Source organism: Triturus cristatus, chromosome 6 (genome assembly GCF_964204655.1).
Source record: "Triturus cristatus chromosome 6, aTriCri1.1, whole genome shotgun sequence".
NCBI classification, from domain to species: Eukaryota; Metazoa; Chordata; class Amphibia; order Caudata; family Salamandridae; genus Triturus; species Triturus cristatus.
The window spans coordinates 1392871545-1392897812 of record NC_140589.1 but is presented as its reverse complement, the minus strand read 5'-3'; the positions used below and the strand labels follow the sequence as shown (position 1 = coordinate 1392897812).

The window sequence follows — 26268 nt, the reverse complement described above, 5'->3', positions numbered from 1 at the left end:
CTTCTAAATGAAATCGTGTGATACACGTTTTTCTTACTTTTACTGATCATTAGATTAATTTGTACAAATCGGTCAACATATGTTGCCTTTCGCTGGTCTATGTTGATGTTTTATCGGATTTTGGAAGTAGGTTTTTAAACTATGCAATTATGCTACAAAATAGGAGGATTTGTTCATTTGTCATTGTTGGTTGAGGACAGCGCATAATATCTCCCATTTTCATTTCCATGAAACCATTCTCGCCCAGGTTCCTAATCCTTCCTTCTACTTCCCCGGATTAGGGCACAATAGGTGTCGGTGGACTTTAAGGTTGTAACATAATGAGCTGCATTTCATTTACATGTGTTTGGGGGCAGAAATTACATGAATTTAACCTTTCGTTTGCCATTTATTTAAGCTTCAGCCACCATCGCGCGATTAAAATATGTCCGAAATGTCAGCCAGTCCAGTCTGTGCCTTAGGCAACACGAATAGAAGTTGCAGAGACGAGCGTTTTTGATTATTTTTTGTGCCCAGCTATTTTATGTTTACCATACTTGGCGTTCAAATATCAGGTGCCATTTTGAGCACTTTGACAAGGCCCACTGTTGGTGTAATAATGGTTTGTTGTAGATTTCTTGAACACCAATCAGAATAGTTTGCTGCTCGGGCATCATACATATTTGTGGATTCTGGTACCATGCCGCACACTTTTAGACTTTGACTGTTTCAGAAAAGGAAAATGGAAAAAAGTTGTAAATAGGCTTCTGTGAGCTCACTAAACATCGAGAAATTAAGTTAAATTGTATTATTTACACGAGTACCCAAAGTTTACATTTTCACACATGTAAAGTATACGGTTCCAAAAGCTCACCTAGTAAACAAATAGGTATTTGCAGATATTTTTTCCAGAAGGACCCACACTTCCTTTAAATACTAGTTAAAAATGGCAGTATTCCCTCCCTTCTCGCACCCTGAAAATGCACTTACGGATGACACTAACTTGATTTTTGTTTTTCACACATAATCAAGCTGAAAAATAACTTGGAAAATGGCTGTTAATACATACGTTTATGTTTCTGAGTGTTCGCCTCATTTTGCAGAACACCTGCATTCTCACCATTAATCCTTAAATTGTAAGTGCAGACGTTCCGCCGGATAGATATAAATAGTACACTCCCAAGTGCCACTTTTGAACTCTGAACCCCATCATTCCTGATTCTTGGAATCGGGGTTAGGATTCTGTGTTAAAAGATTTCTGTGTTTGTTCTCCTAATTTATAATAGGGTTCAAGCAAAAATGCTTGTTTGATTGTATGAGTTTACGTGATGATATGCAAGTTGAGGTAGTATTTCTTTTTCATTAAGGCACAATAAACTATAATTCTTCAATAGTGCTTTAGTGGAAACTGGATTTTGTTTAATACATGGACCAGTAGTGGCTGCACCAGACCCAGGTGTTTGTGCTGGGGGGGGCGAAAAAAACCACTTACCTGAAAATGACCAGCCGCCACCTCGCCTCCATCCTCTTCTTCTTGTCTCTGGTCCGGAAGCTGGAAGCAATGGGCTCCCCTGAGCCAATTACAAAGCTGCAATGCAGCGTTGTGATTGGTCTGAGCACCGTGGATCGACGCTCGGCAGGGACAGACTGGTTGTAGCGGGCACCGGGCATTTCCCCGGTGAGCCCGCTAGGGTTGGGGGCCGGTTTTGGGCCCCTGGGGGCTGATTTTGTTACAGGGCCGTTTTTGCAGCATAGCTGTAATATCGGCCGCTGTAACGAAATCTGCCAAAACAGGCTGTGGCACAGCTCGGCCGCACCCCCAACCCCCCGGGGGGCCGGCCGAGCACTTTACCAGGGCCGGTTTTGGTTCCCAGTTCAGCCCTGACGCTCAGACAGGGAATGAGAGGCTGGGTATGTTCCGCACCTGGCTGTGCATTACAGCCAGGTGGCAAAGATGCAAAGTGCGCATGAGTGCTTGGCCGGTCCGAGAGGGCCGGCCAAGCAGTAGTGCGCACATAGGGAGTGCAAACCACTCCTCCCCTCCTCTGGCAGGGGGATTCCAATAGGAAAACTAAAATCATAATAACAAAACGTTATCATCATTTTTGTTTTCCTTTTGGGCAGTGGGGCGACGTTCCTCCATCTTAGCGGAAGAGCCGCCACTAACATGGAGGTGAGTGTTATGTACAATCTCCTTCTTATGCCTCTCCACAGCAGCACAACATTTCAAGAGTAGAGCTTCAAATAAGAATTTACAAGTCTTTGGAATCACTCTGCTGTCCTCTGTATTTCTCTTGAACGCTCTAAAGACGTACAAGCTACACACATTGATGAGAATGCAGTTCCCCTAATAGTGTGAAAAATTCAACCTCTATTGCCCATGAACTAGTGTTGTTAAGTCAAATAGTGCAACTAGAAAACAATGGCTTAGCAAGGTCAGGTGGTAACCGGTGCGGAACATTTCTTGTCACCCCCCTTTGAGAAACGCTGCTCTAATACAACTCACAGTGATGAAGCCAGCAGATTGCCTTCATGCAAGATACACACAGCGCGATGACGCAAAGCATGAAAGATGTACCGCTATACTACTCCCACTGAACATGAGTCAAGTGCCATGATCTTCGCAATGGGAATTTCTTATGAATGACATTTTTTACTTAATTTCGCTATTTTGCAGCTTTGGCTTAATGTACAAATACAAACAAATAGCATGCATCATAACGTTTACGGTACTTACCAAGCTCAATATCATAGAGAAGAGGATGATCACAATGAATCAATGAACTAAAGAATTTCACAAAAATACATTCAGCACAGCACTTATAAGCTTCAGTAATAATGCACAACTAACTCAACAGAATGACGTGGGGTGACTGACCATAGGATTGGTTGCGAGTTGAGTGATGAGTCACCGGTTGTTTACGTCTTGCTCGAGTTCAAACTGCAAAAACAGACTTTGGCGGAAAGAAACACCCCCTCCATATGCTCTCCACTATACAGCGTTGAGTTCAGCCGCGTTTCGTTGCGTTTGTTGACCGAACTAAAAAGTTTCAATACGTATTATGTTGACTTGTTGAGGTTAATTAACTGTCGGATGAAGTTATTAAACTCGTTTTAAATAAAATATGTTTTTTTAAAGAGTTGTGAGCCTCAAATAATTTCAAAAACACATATTTTGACACCTGGGGCAGCCCGCACCCCCCTTCCTACGCCACTGCTAGGAAAACCCCACATTATTCACTTATATTAGCACTATCCCTCAGATCATCTTTGGAAATCATATACAACGCCAATGACTCTTCCACAGTATTCCGAATTCACTACATATTGTAATTCAAACTACATAATTCCATTGCTTTCCAGTTTCTCATCTCCGACACAGATGGGCAAACTGGGATGGACTGTGCTAACCTCCGTCTCTTTAATACAATCTAGTTTACCTTAACAAACCTTTATAGGATTGCAATTTTATAGCAAGACCAAACCGACCAAAATACTTGTACAACATGTGAGGAAGCACGAGCTACTAATATCAAGTGAAAAGTGGAAAAGGTGGGCACTTTCATTATGTCAGCCAATTTTATGGTGCCCTCCAGTCTTAAATCTGACACAAAATCTTACTGACCATTGTTACACTTGCTGAGTAATCCAAAGTAGCCTCACGCCTAGACCTGTCTCATGTATCGTTGTTGTTTTCTTGAATTTAACAATATTGATATTATGTGTATTAAGTATTTCATAAGAATATGAACTGATACATTTTGCACTCTTTCATGCTCTGTTTTCAGGATTTTTTTCTGAAGATGTGTGAAAAAAAAAATGTAGAGAATTGACTCTGAAAAGGGACCAGTTACCCACCCTAAACTATCAGGCTTAATGTCCCATAGATTGGATCCCCAGAATCTCACACAAGGGAGTAGTTAAAAAAATGGACATACCCCCCACTTTAAACCAAAGCTCTTATGGCACCAAGCAAGCGAAGCAAGTCATCGTGACCTTCCCCAAAAGAGCTCTCTTGCCTCATTCATCCATCCATTTTTCCTTCCATCCACCCACTGATATCCAGCATTCAATTAATCAATCAAATAATTTATAAAGCGCACTACATACCCACAAGGGTTTCAAGGTGCTGAGGGTGGGGAATTTGGGGGGGGTGCTGTTGCTACGTTTCCTGTTTCCTGTTGGGTACGTAGAAGGAGAGTTGACTGTTGAGGTAGGCTGGGCCGGTCTTGTGGAGTGCCTTGTGTGCGTGGACCAGGAGCTTGAAGGAGATTCTTTTGTCGACGGGAGCCAGTGCAGGTTCTTCAGGTGGGGAGTGATGTGGTCGCGGCGCGGGAGGTCGAGGATCAGGCGTGCAGAGGCATTCTGGATTCTTTGCAGTCTGTTGATGAGCTTGGTCGGGGCTAGGGCGTAGAGGGCGTTTCCGTAGTCGAGTCTGCTGCTGACTAGGGCCTGGGTGACTGTTTTCCTTGTGTCTGTCGGGATCCATCTGTAGATCTTGCGGTCATACGGAGGGTGTTGAAGCAGGTGGAGGAGACAGCGTTGACTTGTTTGGTCATGGTGAGTTTCGAGTCGAGGATGACTTCCAGGTTACGTGCGTGGTTGGTAGGTGCGGGGGGTGTCCCCAGCGATGCGGGCCACCAGGAGTTGTCCCATGCTGAGAGGTTGGGCCCGAGGATGAGGATCTCCGTCTTGTCTGTGTTCAGCTTAAGGCGGCTATCCTCCATCCAGTCGGTGACGGCCTTCATTCCCTGGTGGAGGTTGGATTTGGCGGTGAGGGGGTCCTTGGTGAGGGAGAGGATCAGTTGCGTGTCGTCGCGTAGGAGATTATGTTGAGGTCGTGATGTCAGGCGATGCGTGCGAGAGGCGCCATGTAGACGTTGAACAGCGTTGGGCTGAGGGAGGATCCCTGCGGGACGCCGAAGATGATCTCGGAGGCTTCGGATCGGAACGGGGGAGGCGGACTCTCTGGGTTCTGCCGGAGAGGAAGGAGGAGGTCCAGTCCAGGGCCTTGTCTCGGATCCCTGCGTCGTGTGTGTAGTGTGCGGTGGTAGACGGTGTTGAAGGCGGCGGAGGGGTCCAGAAGGATGAGGGCCACCGTCTCGCCGTTGTCCAGTAGGATCCTGATGTCGTCTGTGGCGGCGATGAGGGCGGTCTCAGTGCTGTGGTTGCTGCGGAATCCTGACTGGGAGGGGTCCAGGATGCTGTTGTCTTCGAGGTAGCGGGTGAGCTGGATGTTGACTATCTTCTCGATGACCTTAGCTGGGAACGGAAGCAGGGAGATGGGCCGGAAGTTTTTGAGTTCGCTCGGGTCCACCTTGGGTGTCTTCAGTAGGGTGTTGATCTCTGAGAGCATGTTTCCAGCTCTCAGGGTAGGTGGCGGTCTCAAAGGAGAGGCGGATGATGTTGCGCAGGTGGGGTGCGATGGAGCTGCCGGCTTTGTTGAAGATGTGGTGTGGAAAAGGGTCAGACGGCGAGCCGGAGTGGATTGTGCCCATGGTCTTGATTGTGTCTTCGATGCTCACGTTGGCCCAGGTTGTCAGGGGGTCGTGGTGGGTGTGGTGTGGTGGGTCCGGCGTGTTGGGGCCTGTTAGGGTCGTCCGGGGGTTGAAGCTGTCGTGGATGCCGGCGATCTTGCGGTGGAAGGAGGTGGCGAGGGAGTCGCACAGGGCTTGCGACAGCGGGATGTCGTTGGTGTTGGAGCTGGCATTGGAGAGTTCCTTCACGACGTTGAAGAGCTGCTTGCTGTTGTGAGCGTTGTTGTTGAGGCGGTCTTTGAAGGAGGTCCTCTTGGCGGTCCTGATGAGGTGGTGGTGGTTGCGGATGGCGTCTTTGTGGGCTGCGCAGCTGCCCGGCGACTTCTCGCTGTGCCATATGTTCTCCAATTTCTTGCAGGTGCGCTTTGACGCTGGGAGTTCCGGGGTGAACCAGTTGGCTCTCTTGCTGGTGTCTCTGGGGGGTTTGTTTTTTCAGTGGCGCTAAGGTGTTGGCGCAGTCGTCCATCCATCGGCTAAGGGTGCGCGCACCATCCTCTGGGTTGGAGGGGTAGGTCGGTGGGTTGAGTGCGAGGTTTGTCTGTAGTTGTACTTCGGTGATTTTGCCCCAGCAGCGACGGGGGATCTGTAGGGTGCGGTGATGTGCGACGGGTTTCCGGAAGGTGAAGTGGATGCATTGGTGGTCGCTCCAGGTGGATTCGGAGACGTGGCTTAAGGAGACGTGGGGGCTTGAGGAGAAGATGGCGTTGAGCGTGTCCGGCGATGTGGGTCGGCGTCGTGACAAGCTGTTCCAGTCCAAGGTTGGCGAGGTTGTCTATCAGGGTGGAGAAGTGGCATCTTTACATTCTGTCATCCTTTCATTCTTTAATTCATCATTCAGGCTTTCACCATTCTGTCCGTCCAACCATCTATGCGCCCATCCACATTCAAACTTATCCATCGATCTCCAAACCTATTCATCAAATCTATCAATCAAACCTATCCATTAATCTCTCCAGCCGCAACTTGTCATCAATCCGCCCTTTCTCTCATCTATCCATCCATCCGTCATCCCCTTTCATTCATTCTTCCATCCTTTCACTCATTCATCCATCCTCTCACACTCCCATCCGTCCACCCTTTCAACCATCCATCCACCATCTCTTTTACTCATCAACCCATTCTTTCACACATCTATCCTTACACCTGTCTTTTCACTCATTTATTCATTTATCCATCTACCCTTAGACACACCCACCCATCCACCCTTTCACTCACACATCCATCCATCCAACATTCATCCTTCCACTTTCTCACCCACCCTTTCGCATTAATTAGCCTTTGTCTGTCAAGTTATAGACTGAAGAGGCCCATCAAGAAAGAACTCAACCCTCTTCTCTCCATCAATCCTTTCAATGATCATTCTCTCCATCCATCTTTTCAACCATCCATCCATCCATCGTTTTGCGCATCTATTTATGCACCCTTCCACTCCAGTAATCCATTTCTGCTCCCTTTCACTCATCCATCCGTCCATCCATCCATCTGTCACTCAGCTATCTACCCTTGCACCCCCATCCACTCATCCATTTACCCTTTCATGCAGCCATCCATATACTTTTTCACTCACCATACGTCCTTTTACTCACCCATCCATCCATGTATCCTTGCACTCACCCACCCACTCATTCATTCAACCATCTACCCATTCATCCATCCATCCATCCTTTCACTCAGTCATCCAGCCTTACACCGAGCCATCCAGCCTTTCACTCAGCCATCTATTTGTTTGCTCATCCATGTACACTTTCACCCATCCCTCTTTCCTTCCATCCTTTCACTGATCCATCATTGCATCCATCCTTTCACTCATTCATCGAGCCATCTCTACTTCCACCCTTTCAGTCACCCATCCTTTCACTTACACATCCATCCTTCCTTCCTTCCTTCCTTTCACTTACCTACCCATCCTTTCACATGTATTATGAGCTGAAGACAGAAGAGGCCCCTCAAGAACTCCACCCACTTTATAGCTACTAAATCGTGGATTTCATGATGCCCCTGTTTCACTAGCTGACCCAATAGCCTTAACAATGACTCTTTGGTCTCTACCATGAAGTCCAAATACTGGAATGAATGTGCTAAACTCGAAGCCTGTACACTCAAACTCCAGTGGTCCTTCAATAAACGTACCATATTGTTACTGAAGTATATGACCAAGCACCCACCATGTTACCTCAGAGAAGCTCTCAAAGAAGGTCTGATCACATTTGAAAAATTCCAAGGGATGGAAGAATGGCTAAATATAGTTATATAATTGGGTGTTTCCTGTTGGCCCAGCTGTACTGAAGGCAGGGCTGACCCTGCTCTGACATTGGCACCAAACAAAATATGCATATTTGACCAACCCATCTCCTCTTGGAGCATGTCTCGTAACAGATGGATTCTCTTCATCTCAAAATGCTTGCCACGTCACATGTATTCAACTCTCTCAAATTAATTACTGAGTGCCACCCCCTGTTTTTCTCTTTTAGTAAAAGGATAATTTGGTGATTTGGGATATCCTGATTAATCTACTTTGTTGCCCCTTCTTTCAGCAAACTGTTTACCTCTGAATCCACCAATTGATTTTGCTCCATCAAAACACTCTCAGGAGCTTTTACATGATCAGACTCTCTGTGCCCCAATATTGAGACTCAATCAATCATAGCATTTGTATAGCGCGCTGCTCACCCGGAGGGTCTCAAGGCGCTGGGGGAGGGGGGTCCGCTACTGCTCGAAGAGCCAGGTCTTGAGTTGCTTCCTGAAGGAGAGATGGTCCTGGGTCAGCCGAAGGTGGATGGGGAGGGAGTTCCACGTCTTGGCTGCCAGGTAGGAGAAGGATTTTCCTCCGGCGGTGGCTCTGCGGATGCGTGGTACGGTGGCGATGGCGAGGCTGGTTGATCGTAGCTGGCGGATGGGCGTGTAGAAGGTCAGGCGGTTGTTGAGTTACATGGGGCCCAGGTCGTGGAGAGCTTTGTGTGCGTGGGTGAGGAGCCTGAACGTGATCCTCTTGCTGACGGGGAGCCAGTGCAGGTCTCTCAGGTGGCCGGAGATGTGGCTGAGACGGGGGATGTCCAGGATGAGTCGTGCGGAGGCGTTCTGGATGCGTTGGAGTCTCTTCTGAAGTTTGGCTGTGGTTCCGGCATCGAGGGTGTTCCCGTAGTCCAGTCGGCTGGTGACGAGTGCCTGGGTGACCGTCCTCCTGGTTTCGATGGGGATCCATCGGAAGATCTTGCGGAGCATGCGCAGGGTGTTGAAGCATGATGATGAGACGGCGTTGACTTGTCTGGTCATCAAGAGGGAGGAGTCCAGGATGAAGCCCAGGTTGCGTGCGTGGTCCGTTGGCTCGGGAGTGGTGCCCAGAGCAGGGGGCCACCAGGAGTCGTCCCAGGCGGAGGGCGATGATCCCAGGATGAGGACTTCCGTCTTGTCTGAGTTCAGTTTCAGGCAGCTGTTCTTCATCCATTCGGCGACGTCTTTCATCCCCTCCTGGAGGCTGGTTCTGGCGGTGGCGGGGTCGTTGGTGAGGGAGAGGATCAGCTGGGTGTCGTCAGCGTAGGAGATGATGTTGAGGTTGTGTTGGCGTGCGATGGCTGTGAGGGGGCTCATGTAGATGTTGAAGAGGGTGGGGCTGAGCGATGATCCCTGTGGTACGCCGCAGATGACTTAGGTGGCGTCGGATCTGAACGGGGGGAGGCGGACTCTCTGAGTTCTTCCGGCGAGGAACGAGATGATCCACTTCAGTGCCTTCTCTTGGATCCCGATGTTGCTGAGGCGCTGTACTAGGGTGCGGTGGCAGACCGTGTTGAACGCTGCAGAGAGGTCCAGGAGGATGAGGGCCGCTGTTTCGCCGTTGTCGAGCAGGGATCTGATGTCATCGGTGGCTGCGATCAGTGCGGTCTCGGTGCTGTGATTTGCTCGAAAGCCGGACTGCGAGGGGTCGAGGGATCCGCTCGTCTCGAGGAAGGCGGCGAGCTGTCTGTTGACGGTCTTCTTGATGACTTTGGCAGGAAACGGGAGGAGTGAGATGGGGCGGAAGTTTTTGAGGTCGGTGGGGTCCGCTGTTGGTTTCTTCAGGAGGGCGCTGAGCTCGGCGTGCTTCCAGCTCTTTGGGAAGGTGGCGGTGTGGAAGGAGGTGTTGATGATGTCCCGGAGTTGGGGTGCGATGATGGAGTCGGCCTTGTTTAAGACGTGGTGGGGGCAGGGGTCGGTTGGAGATCCGGAGTGGATGGTGTTCATCGTGCGGGTGGTGTCTTCGGTGCTGACCGGGGTCCAGGCGCAGAGGGTGGTGGTGGGGGGCGTTGGTTTGGTGGTTGGGTGCGTGGTTGGCGCGCCGAAGCTGTTGTGTATGTCGGCGATCTTGCGGTGGAAGAATGAGGCGAGTGAGTCGCAGAGGTCTTGTGAAGGAGTGATGTCGTTGTTTCCGGCGCTGGGGTTGGAGAGCTCTTTGATGATGCTGAAGAGTTCCTTGCTGTTGTGGGCGTTGTTGTCCAGTCTTTTTTTGAATGCTGTCTTCTTGGTGGTGCGGATCAGCTGGTGGTGCTTGCGGGTGGCGTGCTTGAGGGCGGTCATGTTGTCTGTGGTCTGGTTGTGACGCCAGGCTTTCTCGAGGGTGCGGCAGTTTTTCTTGGAGTCCTTGAGTTCATTGGTGAACCAGGGGGCTTTCTTGCTGCCGGTTCTGCTGGGAGGGTTCTTCAGTGGTGCGAGGTCGTTGGCGCAGGCGGTCAGCCACTGTGTGAGGTTGCTGGCTGCTTCGTTGGGGTCTGTTGTGCTGGCGGGAGGGTTCTGGCTGAGGGTGGTGGTGAGCTGCTCGGTGGTGATCTTGCTCCAGCTCCTGCGAGGAGCCTGTTGCGGGTGGTGGTGGGTCGTGGTTTTTCTGAAGTTGAAGTGGACGCAGCTGTGGTCAGTCCAGTGGAGTTCGGTGGAGTGGCTGAAGGAGACGTGCTTGCTGGCAGAGAAGACGGGGTCAAGCGTGTGGCCGGCGGAGTGGGTGGGGGTGTTCACCAGTTGCTTGAGTCCGAGGTTGGCGAGGTTGTCCAGCAGGGTGGTGGTGTTGCCGTCCTTGTTGTTCTCCAGTTGGAAGTTGAGGTCCCCTAGGAGGATGTAGTCAGCGGAGGGGAGGGCGTGCGGGCTGATGAAGTCTGCGATGTCTTCGCCGAATTGTGTGCGTGGTCCCGGGGGTCTGTAGATGAGGGTGCCTCTGAGGGTGGTGTTTGGGTCGGTGTGTATCTGGAAGTGGAGGTGCTCGGCGGCGGTGAAGGTGTCGTCGGAGTTGGTCGTGATGTGGATGGTGTTTTTGTGTACGATGGCGATGCCTCCTCCGGTCTGGTTGACGCGGTCCCTCCGGGTAATCTTGTATCCGTCTGGGATGGCTATGGCGATGTCGGGGGCTGAGGAGGCGTTCATCCAGGTTTCTGTGAGGAAGGCGACGTCTGGCGATGTTGTGTCAAGGAGGTTCCAGAGTTCGACGGTGTGTCTGTGGACGGAGCGGGTGTTGAGCAGGATGCACTTGAGGTGGTTGTTGCTGGGGTTCGGCTTGGCGGGTGCGGTGCAGGTCCGGAGGCAGGAGAACTTGCAGGTGAAGGGTCCGTAGGCGCGTTTCGGGGTGGCTCGGTAGCAGGCGGGGTCCCGTCCGGCGTTGAGAGCGTTGAGGGTGGCGGTGTCGTATGTCCGTCATGTTGGCTGGCATCCTCGGGGGCCAGGGGTCCTGGCGCTGGGCGCGGTCCAGGCGCGGACGGGCGCAGACGGGCTTGCCTTCGGCGCACAGTCGGTACGCCCGCGCGTGCTCCATATGAGGCGAAGTGGGAGGGCGGAACAGCTGGGAGGCGGGAGCGGGGCGGCCAATTGGGTACAGAAGGTAAAAAGGGGGCGGGCCGCGATGGAGCAGCAGCGGGAAGCGGGGAGCGGGTGGTGGCACCAGAAGGATTAGCGAGGCACGCTAACCCAAAAACAAGCACAAGTCAACACAATGCGGGCAAAAACACAGGTACAGGACAGAGAAGCAGTGGGCACGACAAACAGGCTAACAAGGGAGCAGGTACAGAAAAGAAGCAGGGAGCAAGAAACGGGCTACAACTGAGCTGGGACAACGAGCGGCAGCGAGGGGGCACCGCTGGCGAGCCGTGCGGTGTGGGGGGTTTCCTGAGGTCAGGTCACACTCACCTGCGCCGCGCGTGCTCCATATGAGGCCAAGTGGGAGGGTGGAGCAGCTGGGAGGCGGAAGCGGGGCGGCCAATCGGGTACAGAAGGTAAAAAGGGGGCGGGCCGCGATGGAGCAGCGGCGGGGAGCGGGTGGGGGCACCAGAGGGATTAGCGAGGCACGCTAACCCAAAAACAAGCACAAGTCAACACAATGCGGGCAAAAACACAGGTACAGGACAGAGAAGCAGTGGGCACGACAAACGGGCTAACAAGGGAGCAGGTACAGAAAAGAAGCAGGGAGCAAGAAACGGGCTACAACTGAGCTGGGACAACGAGCGGCAGCGAGGGGGCACCGCTGGCGAGCCGTGCGGCGTGGGGGGTGTCCTGAGTGTCCTGAGGACTAACAATCAAAGATCCTTCTTCTCTACACTCCAATTTTTATTTGTTAGAAATGGGGATCTCTAGTTGGCAAGGTTTGCACCTTTGTCCAAGCAGGGACCCTTCTTCCTAGTCAGGGTAAAGGAGTTACACTCCTAAAATAACCCCTGCTCACATCCTTGGTAGCTTGGCACGAGCAGTCAGGCTTATCTCAGAAGCAGTGTGTAAAGCATTTGCACATAACCAACAGTAATACAGTCAAAGCACTACAAAGGACACCACACCAGTTTAGAAAAATAGCCAATATTTTTGTATATCCAAAACGATAAGAATCTAACATGCAGTTCTTAAAAATATATACCTTGCAAGATGTCCTCAAAATTGCAGAAATGTCTCTAAAACACAGTTCTTACGAGACGGTAGCTCCGTCCGGGGCTTCCGCGATGCTAAAAACAACAGATTCTAACAGTTCCAGCTGACCGCTTCGTTATGGGCCAGCGTAAGCGTGGACAGACTCGTGAGCAGTACCTTTGTCGTTGCAGCTGGCACGTTGCTGCGAGCCTTTTGTGGCAGCCATCGCGGTTGTGTTGCAAAATGGAAGCGGTGCAGGCTGCGGTGCCCTCACGATGCGTGCAGGCAGGTTGTGGTGCAAGCTACAGAGCCGGTTAGCGGGCACTGGCATCGGTTGCCCAGACTGCTGTGTGGGATGAGGCGGTGCGTCGTGAAACTTACAAGCGGTACCCTCTGCCTCGATGCAGTCACGGGTGTTGAATTAAGGAGCAGCGACGGCGTCGGTAAGACCAGGATGGCGAAGTGAAGCGAGGCAGTGCGGATTGCGGTGCCCACAGGTCGTGACCTCGGTGGAGGCGGGGACGGTCGTCGGTGAGACCAGGGTTGCGGTGTGAGATGCAGACTGTGCCTTCTGCGGTGCTGTCAGGACACAGAGCCAGCGACTGAGTCGGTGATGAAGTCGGTTGCATTTCTCTTCTCTGTGGCAACTGAAACAGCGGTTCCAGAAGTGGTACCCAGAGGATGGTGAAGTCTTTGCAGTCCCTGAGACTTCAGAACAGGAGGCAAGCTCTACTTCAAGCCCTTGGAGACACTCCCCACAAGTAAAGAAAGTTCAGTCCAGTCCTTTCACTGCCCAAGGCAGAAGCAGCAACAGCAGGCCAACCCAACAAAGCAACTACACAGCAAAGGGCAGTATTCCTCCTACCAGCTCTTTCAGCTCTTCTTCTTGGGAGGTTCCTTTATTCCAGCTAGTTCTAAAGTGTTGGGGTCAGGGCCCCAATATTTATTCTCCAAATTCCTTTGTTCTCTGGTGGCAGACAAGCTATTTGCCCAGCCAAAACCAGTTCAATGGTGCAGCTGCCCAGCAGGAGGTGGAGACAGCAGTGTGTAAGGCAGACAGGGCCTATTCAGGTGCCGGGGAAATCTCCTCCCACCACTCTAAATGCAGACTGGACCTATTCAGGGGCTAGTGAAAACTCCTCCCCCGACTATGAATGCAGCCCAAGTCTATTCAGCCCAGCAAGACACACATCAACCATTTCCCGGTGGATGTCTGAGAGAATGCACCCCCCCAGCCCCTGTCACTCCAAAGCCAGACAGTCAATACACAAACCAGCAGAGGCACACAGGAGGGCTAAGCAAGAAAATACCCAATTTCTAAAAGTAGTATTTTCAAACAGACGATATAAAAATAATCTGTTCGAGGCATATGAGCTGCTGCAGTCACATTATTGCATTAGATCGCCGCCTAGTGTTGGGTCCGGATGTTGCACGTTGTTGTCTTGGAAGAGTCTTCGAGATCTCACGAGATAGGTGACTCCTCCCCTGGACTACAGTGTGCATGGACAGCTCCTCCATCGTCAGATTGTTTTTTTCCGCCATCGGGTTCGGATGTACTTCTGCGACGCCAACTTCGACTCCGAAGTTTTCAACTTTCTTCACGGCAAATCCAAGTATCTCGACGGGATTGCTCTCCGGTCGATACCCTAGAACTTTACGAGACTTTATTTCTCATATTTCCATCGATGCAGGCCTCCGGGCCTATCGACGCCACTCGGGCCTCGGGCCCATGGAAAGGACCCCCTTCAAAAAATGCCCCCAGTGTGGTGCTAAATACCCACACACGGATCATCACCCGGTGTGCAACAGATGCCTATCTCCGGAGCATAGAGAAGAAGACTGCTCAGCCTGCGCACTCTTCCGTTCCAAAAAGACAATCAGGAACCGAAGGGCCCATCGGCAAGCGATGCATCGACAAGCAGCAGCACCGGCACCGGAACCGGACGATATCTTCGACGACCCCTCGGATGCCGAGGACTCGGACGATCTACAGCTCGTCTCAGTCGAAGAATCGGACTCAGATGACCCAATCCCAGCGGGGCAGCACGTGAGTACCGATGCCCCTGTCCCAATCACCCCATATAAGGCTCCGGTCAAGACATCGCCACAAGGCCTTTGTCACGATCGAAACATCCCTTCGGAAGCCCCACCCTCGGGCCCGGCTCCGAAGATAACAGAAAAGCCTTCCGGTAGCTCGGGACCGAGCAAACCGTATCTCCCTACACCCAAAATGCCTTCGGCGCCGAGGAAAAACACATCCGGCTCCGGCACCGAAAGACTCGACCGTTCCCAAAAATGTCGAGCCGAAGCTTCTCGAGTCGAAAAAGGTCGATCACAAGAAAAATATCGACCCGAAAAAGTTAATCGACCCGAAAAAGACTAACGACTCCAAAAAGGTCACCGAGTCTAAAAAACAGATCGAACCCAAGAAAACGGTCGATCCGAAAAAGGACGTCGAAGTCAAGAAAGCTCCCGAACCGAACAAAAACAAGGTTCCCGAGCCAAATAAGTCGAAGCCGAAGCCTAAAAATCATACGACTCCCAGCAAAAAACACCACAAATCTTCGGTGCCGAAACCACCAAATACAGAGGAGGAGCTGTTTTTTCCAGATCCTGTCGATCCAAAACAGAAAAGAATCATCATAGACCCTAACACAGGTCATGTGGTGCTCCACAAGCGGAAAATTCATCCTGCATTACCCTCTCCTATTCCTCTAAAACGGAAGGACATTGCTACTTCTCCTATTAGGCCTGTCACCCCTCCTCCTCTCTCTCCTATTCTGCCTTATGTGCCATACACACCCCCCATGCCTCCACAGCCTGTTGGGGACCCAGATGAGGACATAGATAATGATCCACAAGACCCTTATGACGATCATGATGACCCAAATCCCAACCTGGACACATGGGGAAACCCATATTCACCAGACAATAACACACCTCTTCTAGACCCCACACCATACCCTTCAAAACCATCCCCTCCTGATGACACCATTGCATTTCATCAGTTAGTGGACAGGGCTGCTAGTTTCCACGGGGTAGATATGCATGCTGACCCTCTGGAAGAGGATTTCTTGCTGGACACCTTCCCAACCACAGAAAGAAGTGTCCGCTCCTTACCCATGCTCAAAGGGGTTTTAAAACATGCACCAGAAATATTCAAAGACCCCATTAGGGCTAGGATACTCAACCCTAGACTGGAAAAGAAATATAGAGCAGCACCCTCCGACCCTACATACATCAAGGGTCAACTACAGCTGGACTCTTTAGTAGTTGCCAATGCACGAAAAAGGGCAAACTCACAAACCACTGGCGATGCCGCACCACCAGAAAAAGAGTCCAAACTACTAGAGGCATCAGGGAAAAGGGTGGCTTCACAAGCAGCCAACACCTGGAGAATAGCTAACACACAAGCATTGTTAGCTAGATATGACAGGGCACACTATGACAAACTAGAGGAGCTGCTACAACATCTCCCTGATCCATATAAACAACAGGCAACTGATCTTATCCAAGAAGGAAAGTTCATCACTAATGCCTCGATAAAGTGTGCTCTAGATGCAGCTGACACAGCCTCTAGAACAGTCAATACAAGCGTAATGTTAAGAAGACACGCCTGGCTTTGCATATCAGGTTTCAAACCTGAGGTGCAAACCACTATTCTCAATCAACCCCTTAACCAAGATTTCCTGTTCGGGCCTGAAACAGATGTCCTACTAGACAAAATGAAAAAGGACACTGACACCGCTAAATCAATGGGTGCACTGCAGTCTTACCAATCCAAACGTTCCTTTCGTAGATCCTCCTATAGAGGTACAGGGAGAGGGAATAACACACAAACCTCTCAACCTTTCCAAACTACCTCTCAAAACACATTTCAAAAAGGCAGAGGAGGATATAGGGGAAACAATACTAAAGGCAGAGGTAGAGGTAACAACAACAATCGTACCTCCACCACTCCTAAACAGTGACCTCCTACACCTGCCTCCAGACCACTTAACACCAGTCGGAGGCAGATTATCACAGTTCCTACCTGTCTGGGAATCCATCACAACAGACAGGTGGGTGAAGCAATTTATCCATTCTGGTTACTGTCTGGAACTTACATCTACCCCACCCATCATACCACCCAAACACAGACCAATGTCAGAGGAACATACCATACTATTGCAACAAGAGGTCTTAGCAATGCTACAAAAGCACACTATAGAACCGGCTCCCCTGCAGCAACAAGGAAAGGGAGTTTACTCCCTCTATTTCCTAATCCCCAAAAAAGACGGGTCCCTCAGGCCCATTCTCGACCTTCGTCCCCTCAATCACTATATTCACTCCGATCATTTTCACATGATCATACTCCAACAAGTACTACCACTACTACAGCAAGGCGATTTTCTCGCCACGCTAGATCTCAAAGATGCATACTTTCATATACCCATTCATCCCGCACACAGGAAATACCTCAGATTCGTAGTGCAGGGACAGCACTACCAATTCAAAGTCCTACCCTTCGGGGTAACAACAGCACCAAGGGTGTTCACAAAATGCTTAGCAGTAGTGGCAGCACATCTACGGAGACAACATATTCATGTGTTTCCATATCTAGACGATTGGCTGATAAAGGCCAAATCACATCACCAATGTCTGCAGCACACTGTGACCACTATCCATCTATTACACAATCTGGGATTTTCCCTCAACTACCCAAAATCCCATCTACAACCCTCCCATATACAGCAGTATCTGGGAGCAACAATAGACTCCACAGTAGCAAAGGCTTACCCAGCTCCAGCGCGGATACAGAACATTCAAGCAATGATCCAAAATTTCAACCTCAGATTCTCTTGACAGCAAGAGTGTTTATGCAACTCATAGGCATGATGGCATCTTGCATATTCATAGTCCCACATGCTCGGCTACAAATGCGTCTCATACAAGAATGCCTAGCAACACAATGGAACCAGGCTCAAGGGAAACTAAAGGACCTAGTGTTGGTAGACAGTCGTACCCATCGCTCTCTGCAGTGGTGGAACACACAAAACCTTTCAAAAGGACGACTGTTCCAAGAGCCAGTTCCACAGGTAGTGTTGACAACAGACGCATCACTCACAGGGTGGGGAGCCCATCTACTTCAACATACAGTGCAAGGTCTATGGACCACCGCACCAAAAAATACACCACATAAACTACCTAGAATTACTGGCAATATTTCAGGCAATGAAGGCCTTTCAAAAACACATAGCCAACACCACTGTCCTAGTCCAGACGGTCAATATGACAGCAATGTTCTATATACAGAAACAGGGGGACACACACTCTCTGCAGCTTTCACGCCTAGCGCAAAGCATATGGAGATGGGCCATTCCACAAAACATCCATCTTCTAGCAGAACATCTCCCAGGAGTGAACAACCAGATTGCAGACCTATTGAGCAGACACAGTCAACAGATCCACGAATGGGAACTTCACCCAGAAGTCCTACTCCCGTTCTTTCAAGCATGGGGACACCCAGACATAGATCTGTTCACCACAAAAGAAAACGCAAAATGCCCATCCTTCGCCGCCAGGTTCCCACACCCGCAGTCGAAGGGCAATGCGATATGGATGAACTGGTCAGGCAGATTTGCATACGCTTTTCCGCCAACCCCACTCATTCCATTAGTGGTACGCAAACTAAAGCAACAAACACTTACAATGATCCTGGTTGCTCCCACATGGGCACGACAACCATGGTACACAACACTCCTAGAACTCTGTCGTCCCTCATCAACGACTACACCTCTCTCCAAAACAACTCACACAGAACCATGGAGAGATACAACACCCAGACCCCAATCAAATGAACCTAGCAATCTGGCTCCTGAAGTCTTAGAGTTCGGATACCTTAACCTGCCTACTGACTGTATGAATATCATCAAAGAAGCAAGACGTCCCACTACCAGAGCCTGTTACGCAAACAAATGGAAAAGATTTGTTATTTACTGCCAAAATAATCAAATCAATCCGCTAGACGCTTCTGTCCAAAACATAATTTATCTGCTACACTTACAAAGATGTAATCTAGCATATTCATCTATCAGATTACACCTAGCTGCTATTGCCGCATACCTCCAGAACAGACAACACGTGTCTCTCTTCCGCATACCACCTATTAAGGCGTTTATGGAAGGGCTCAAAAGAGTAATCCCTCCAAGAGCTCCACCTTCTCCAGTCTGGAATCTTAACATTGTACTTACTAGACTTATGGGCCCACCCTTTGAGCCTCTACATTCTTGCGAATTGCAGTTCCTAACATGGAAGGTGGCATTTCTAATAGCAATTACTTCACTCAGAAGAGTAAGTGAATTGCAGGCACTGACAATTCAAGAACCTTTCATGCAAATACACCAAAATAAGGTAGTTCTCAGGACAAACCCTAAATTCCTACCAAAGGTCATAACTAGTTTTCACATTAACCAATCAATTGAGTTACCTGTCTTTTTTAAAAAACCACAGTCAGTAGCTGAAAGGGCACTCCACAGACTGGATGTCAGAAGGGCCCTACTCTACTACATAGACAGAACTAAACCATTTCGAAAGACAAAACAGTTTTGTGTCTTTCTGTCAACCTCATAAGGGTAACCCTATCTCAGAGGCAGGGATAGCCAGATGGATAGTTAAGTGCATACAAATATGTTATCCAAAAGCTAAACGCACATTAACTATTCCCCCAAGAGCACATTCCACGCGCAAAATGGGGGCATCCATGGCTTTTCTAGGGAATATCCCCTTAGAACACATTTGTAAGGCAGCTACATGGTCTACCATACATACCTTCACTAAACACTATTGTGTTGATGTGCAAGCCAAACAACAAGCTTCTGTAGGTCAGGCTGTCCTTAAAACACTTTTCCAAACTACTGCAACTGCCACCGGTAACCACCACTAGAGGAGGAACTGCTATACAGTCTATGCAATAATGTGACTGCAGCAGCTCATATGCCTTGAACGGTAAATGCTACTTACCAGTATGCATCTGTTCTTGGTATGTAGAGCTGCTGCAGTCACATGCCCACCCTCCTCCCTGGTGCCGAGCACAGTTGCAGTACTATCTTATTTAGATACATTTACATGGACACCTTTTTTTCTATTACTATCCTCCATCTTTGCCACAATGGCGAAAAAACAATCTGACGAAGGAGGAGCTGTCCATGCGCACTGTAGTCCAGGGGAGGAGTCACCTATCTCGTGAGATCTCGAAGACTCTTCCAAGACAACAACGTGCAACACTAGGCGGCGATCTAATGCAATAATGTGACTGCAGCAGCTCTACATGCCAAGAAGAGATGCATACTGGTAAGTAGCATTTACCTTACTAAAAGATGCATTTTTATATTCTGAGTTCAGGCATTCTAGACTCTATTTTCCTATCTTGTTCCCATGGGCAGTTATACTTATAAAATGTTATAAGTAAACTCCCCATTCTATCATATGGGACATATAGCCTTTCAATAGTGAAAAACAAGAATGGCAGTATTTCACTACCAGGACATGCCACACACATCAGTACATGTCCTACCTTTAGCATACACAGCGCCCTGTCCATAGGAGTACCTTGGGCCTACATTAGGGGTGACTTATGTGTAAGAAAAGGGAAGATTGGGGCCTGGCAAGTGGGTGCACTTGCCAGGTCGACATAGCAGTTACAAACTGCGCACAGACCCTGCAGTGGCAGGTCTTAGAGATCTTTTCAGGGCTGCTTCTGTGGGTGGCACAGTGAGTACTGCAGGGCCACTAGCAGCATTTGATTTACAGGCCCTGGGCACACACAGTGCACTTTACTAGGGACTTACCAGTAAGTTAAATATGCCAATCATAGAAGCACCAATCCATAATACAATTTACATAGAGAGCGTATGCACTTTAGCACTGAATAGCAGTGGTAAAGTGCCCAGAGTCCCAAAACCAACAAAAACAGGGTCAACAACATGAGGCCAAAAAGTAAAACGTCTGGGGGTAAACCCGCTGAAAAAGCCAAGTCTAACATTATTGAAGTAGCTTACCCTCACTATTATCTTTAAGGAGGATAAACATGTACTATTTGTCATACTCTGCAGGAGAGAACGGCTGAATGTTCCCATTTGTTCTCCTTGTGTGTGCTCTCTGAAGGAAGAATCCTGTTGTTGGTTCTGTGTCGTCTGTAGGGTTTTTGGGGCCCCTGGCCAGACATATTTTGAGGCCAGTGTTAATATTGTTACTGCCCATTTTCTGCTTATTGAAACCTGTGTGATGCCAAATAACCTTTCAGAAAGAGAGAGAGATTCAAGGGGTCCCTTGGAAGCTGAGGGTCCTGGGCAATTGCCCACTTTTCCTATGCCTCAGGGATGTGGAATTTATTAAAATATCTACTTGTCCATGGGGCAGGTTGCTTCATAAATCTACTTGTCCTGTAACAAAATCCCCTTGCACCTTTGGTGCCATGTAGTGCAGCGACAAATTATGCCAGCAATCTCATTATATAAGATCTCTGATATAGCCTCTCTGTTTATGCCAGGGCTCATACCATAGTATTGTTTGAATACTTGCAATCCCCTTATGTTGCCACGTTTTCGCAGATCTATATACTGGGGCTGGGGGTAGTGGTAAGCAATAGTTCCAAGGTTAGAATGCCCTTTTGAGTCTGTGCAAACTTGCATGCTTTAAGGGTTTTAGAACCGGAGTCTCTAGTTGGCAGGGCTATGCACCCTAGTCCAAGTAGGGACCACCACTTCCTACAGGGTAGCTTGGCGCAAAGCAGGTAGGCTAAACGCAGGAGGCAATGTGTAAAGTTTTTGTGCAACACACCCCCAACAGTGACATAGTAACAACACTCACAAAAGGAACACCACATAGGTTTTATGAAAACAAAGGCATCTTTATCTAAAACTTCGGCAAGATCCAAAAATGGTAAGGGTTCACCATATACAATCAGGAGTGTCAGGCAAAATGTCTTTGGGATGGTTGTTCCAAAATAGCCTGGCAGAAACTGTCCTTCAGAGGGGAAACATAAGGGCAAAACAGTTCCTCGAGTGAAGGCAGTGATTTGTTATGAATGCCTGTCACCAGGTAGTGGCACAAAAGCTTTGCACTCAACAGAAATCAGTGGTCCAATCAGCGGGGCTCCCACTAGACGTACTACGGTAATGTTCGCCTCTGATGTGGGATGAACAGACCCGGCAGTCCGCTTTTACATAAGGCAGTCCCGCGTTTACTAATGCAGGTGTTCACAGTCCCGCGGGGTTAAAGGTGGCCTGAGAACGGCAGTGTTGCTGACAAGGGCAGAAGCGCTTTACGCGGAAGCCGCGCAGCCCCAGTAGCGTTACTCGTGCAAGGCGGGCCGTGGGATGGTTAAGAATGGCCTTTCGGGAGTTCCTCCCTTCCCCTTCTCTGGACCCGTGATCAGTTTCCAGTCCGCATAGTCCCCGGCAGTCCTGTAACCCGCCCGAGCCTAAGGATCCCACACGGCAGCTTCGCTCCCCACGCGGACCGTTACCTGGGGCAGGCAGTCACTCCACCAGCAGCCAGTCGACGAGAGGCTCTCGGTTGCTGGGCGTCCCTTCCGTGCAGTTTCCGCGTCACTCCCTCAGGCAGCGGTGGAGCCGGGCCGGGTTGCCTCACGTTCCTCAGGTCGCCAGGGAGGCTTCCCCCGATGACGCTCTCCTGTTGCTGGGCAACCCCCGGCACCTCCACCAATCCCAGCTCGGTTCCCGTGATGTCACGGGGATTCCTCACAGCGCTGCTCGAGGCTCCCGGGCCGGCTGTAGTGATTTTTGGGCCACAGTTCCTTCATTTTCGATGCGGTTGGGGGCCCGGGCCTGCAGCGGTGATCTTTGAGCAACCAGCGCTTCTCAGCCACAGCGCTCTCACTTCACAGCGCGTTCAGGCCCCGGGTGGCGGCGGTGACTCCACGGGTAACCAGGGCTTCTTCCTCACAGCGCTTTACAGTGCTTTAGGGGCCCCGGGCGGCGGCAGTGATTTTCAGGATTACAGCGCTGCAGGGGCAGTTTATAAAAACAGAACGTTGTTGTCCTTTTGGTTCCTTTTGGCAGCAATGCAGTTTCTCAACGTTGCAGGTTCAGTCCTTGGTGTCCTGGTGATCCCAGTGACCAGGGGATCAGTCCTTCCTCTTGTGGAGACACACTGCGGATGACTTGAGATTTCCTCTAGCAGGGCAAGATCAGCAGGCAGGCAGGGCAACTTAACTAACTGGGGGCAGCAGTTCCTGGGAGCAGTCAGCCTCAGTAGTGTAGCAATCCTCCTTGCGCAGCAGTCTTCACTCCATCAAAGATTCTTCCTGGTCCAGTAGTGTAACAGAGATGTGTGGCCAGAACCCTCCCTACTATACCCTAATGTTAGGTGACCGGGAGGGGTGGCACTTTCTGGAAGAATCTAGGGGGTTGGAAATCTCTGGAAAAATCCAGGATGCTCTGGGGTGTTGCCTTTCTTTCCTACCTGTCTGTCAACAGGGACAAAAGGCTACAGTTGCAAAAAGTCCCAGACGTGCAGACTATCAGTATGCAGATGAAGGGTAGGCTTCACTGCAGTAGCAGGGCCTATGGCTGATGCACTAGTGTCACCATGCTTTTAAGGGAGAGCAACTGCAACTCAGCACTGTTTAGCAGTGGTAAGAGTCCTAAGTCCAACAAAAATGTGTGGTCCAGTGGGAGGCAAAGAGGGCAAAAAAATGTAGGGGAAGACTGCCCTAGGGCTGACCGGTCTAACAAAGGGTTTTCAACAACTCTTCTCTAATCTTTTACCATACTGAGAAATGTTGCAAATTACCTCCTGACAATGGCAGACGTAAACCTTCTTCTAGAGTTGGGGAAAAAAGTGGCTCATGCTAAAATGCAATTCACAAATATTTTCTAGGAGTAATATTTCTTGTCCTACTTCTGTATATTCTAGGGAATTCACGAAAGCTATATAGATGCACTTAATGCAAGGACATATACCATGGGTGCACTTTTGAGACTGCCCCTAATTTAGTCTAACGTTGACCGAGACCTTTTGCGTTTATGAAAATTATGTCTCTCTCTCTCTCTCTGTATCGGCTGGCTTCACTGTGAGTGACAGCATTCTGCCCTTTCACAAGGATCATATCGGCACACAAAGTAGTTTTGTTCTGTGCCAGTGACTACTGTGGCAGTGTGTGCTTTTTGAGACCAAAAAAACAATTTTTGCTTTTGCCAATGTTTGTTATAATGGCGAGGTCCCGGCAGCTCCCACACCAATAAGGTTTTACAAAAACCATGCGAAAACAAGTCACACATTGACAAAACTAAAAGGATGATCACCAATTTGAGGCCCACTGGATTTGCCAATGCTTTTTTATTTGTGTTTCCCATAATCTTATTGAAACTGGTTACACTGATTTTCCATTATGAATATTTTTGGGAAATACTAGCATGCATCAACACATGTTACTAAATGATGCTGCAAAGAACAAATACCTGAAATTTTACAGTAGTTTTACAAAATGTTTTTTTCCTGCTTTCATTTTTTTATGGTATAGATAAAATGGGGGAACCCTGTGTCACTCAGAACCTGGGTAAGTGTAAGTAAAGCTACAGTGGTTCTGTCAGGGAGAAAACAATTACATTGCAAATGAAGACGAATCTTGTTACCAATATGCCGGAGAGTAAAAGTGGGATAAATCACAGCGTGCAACAAAGTGAATATTGGAACACAACAGTACAACCAGAAACTCCAAATTGCTGCTGAGTGAGAAACGTAAACATCCATGGACTTTTTGCCTGGATTTACTGCGGATTTTCTCCTGTTTCCCTGATTTATTTCCAACTAGACATAGGGCACAACTTTGCTGTGTTGTTTTAAGGCGAATTATTCACTTAACTTCATCTCAGAGATCCCACTTACCTGAGCCTCCTGACAAGTGCGGATCTTTCTGGCAGCCTCCACTCAGCGAGTGACGCCTAGGGATACTTCCCACTTGTGGGCTGTCTTTTGTCCTGAAGAAGACCCGCTATGACATCATACTAACGCATTATCAGGGTCGAAACGTCGACGATAACACATGGCTCAGTCTAATGAGCGGCCCGCCACAACCAGAGACATTGGCTTCGTTGTTGTTCTGACCATTCTTTAACTTGTACATATTTGTATATAGCTTCACTCTTGTATATATGCACTGCACCACCAGCACTGGGCACCCTTTGCCACTTTGAAACACTTGTCACTTTACAATTGTGCCTCACCTTGACAGCCCTTGAGAAATGTATTCTCAATATGTTTTGTGAAAAAGTAAAACCATAGCAAATAATAATAATTTTTGTAAGCATTTTGTAGTTTCTTGTTGTACTGTTGTGTTCCAATATTCACTTTGTTGCGCGCTGTGATTTAGCCCACTTTTACTCTCCGGCATATTGGTTACGCAGAGAGGCATATATTGGTAACAAGATTCGTCTTCATTTGCAATGTAATTGTTTTCTCCCCGACAGAACCACTGTAGCTTTACTTTCATTTTTGAATGAACATTTTATTTTGAAAGCAGAGAAACCTCAAATTTGATTTCAATTTTCTGCAAATATTTGCATAAAATAAGAGAGCATTCTGGGAGCATTATACATAGCCTCATATTGCTAAACTTTGAAAACTTGTGTACACATGTTTATACTGGAACCACTCAGTTCCAGTCAGCTTACAGCATTTACTTAGAACACTCACCCTAATAATAAAGGCTTTCAATTAATGAACCATAAATACAAGTTTGAACAGCTTTAGCATATGGGCAAAAAAAATTACCTTAACTGCAGACAGTGCCCTTCCCTGATCCATAATCTGGTACTGCAAACTGGCAGCCAAAGAGTTTGTGCTGCAGGGGGTTGGGCCTATTTGTCCTAATGACAAAATACACATGAAAACGTTTTGCCCTTGACCCCAAACAATATGTCCTGGACATCAGGCTATAGGAAGTTCACATCCCTGCTGCCTAAAAATGTGTTGGTTGGAAGCAACTGAAAAGAGCTGTTCCCGGGTCTTGGAACTGAGCCATTTGCCATCCAAGGGCATGCAAATATTCCCTTCTGCAATGTCCCAAATCACCTGGGCTCTCATAGTGTTTACACAGAGGATGATTTTTGTAACTAAGGTTAAAAGTACAGCCTTCTTTTTCTCAGTTCAGAAGAGTTGCAGCTGAATTGTCTACAGACAAAAGGGCTGGACACAGCCTCCTAGCAGACTCAATTGTAATCCACTTAAAATAGACTTTTTAGCCATATTGAAGTGCTGTTATAGGTGGCCTTCTGAATCCAACTGCTTTTTGTGACCTCTTTACAGCCATTTGCAGGGATCAACTCTAGTATAAAGTGTGTAACTTGGTAAATCCAGAGACCATGCTGTGGTTTACACAAGGCGTATCCTCTAGAAAATATAGCTCGAAAGACATTCCTCATTTACTTCTCCAAAGATCATCTAATTAACGTTTAACCATTTACTGAGCTATGTGCTCCATTTGCCCCTAATCTGTATTTCTTGGATGGCAAATCACCATAAGGCAAACGATATCCCTCTATGGATCTTTTAAACAAATCGTCACACCCGTGCTACCCGCCTAACTCCCTCAAAGATGTCTATCGCTTTGAGAGAAATCATCATTCTTAACATTATAGCAAGTACATTTATCTTATTTGTTAACTTCTCCTATTGTGGGTTTTGAGAATTCCTAAAGCTCCAGATTCCCAGTCCCCTCTGTCTACTGAATCTTCTGTATGCCGTCGGGGACACCCATGCAGTTTGTGCAGCCAAGTATATTTGCAGTGCCCAAACCTTGTTTCAAAGGTTCCACCAAATTTGTCTCCGTCTGAATTACTATATTATTTTTTTTAGGTTATAGAGTAAAATGTGTTTCGTACAGTCTCATTCAGTCAAG

The 26268-nt window shown here is 48.7% G+C and overlaps 1 protein-coding gene across 10 annotated transcripts in view; it reads left to right on the top strand.

Annotated features, from left to right (window-relative positions):
• KIZ (kizuna centrosomal protein) overlaps positions 1-26268 on the top strand; it is a 765937-nt gene that overhangs the window by 83020 nt on the left and 656649 nt on the right. The window lies entirely within an intron of this gene.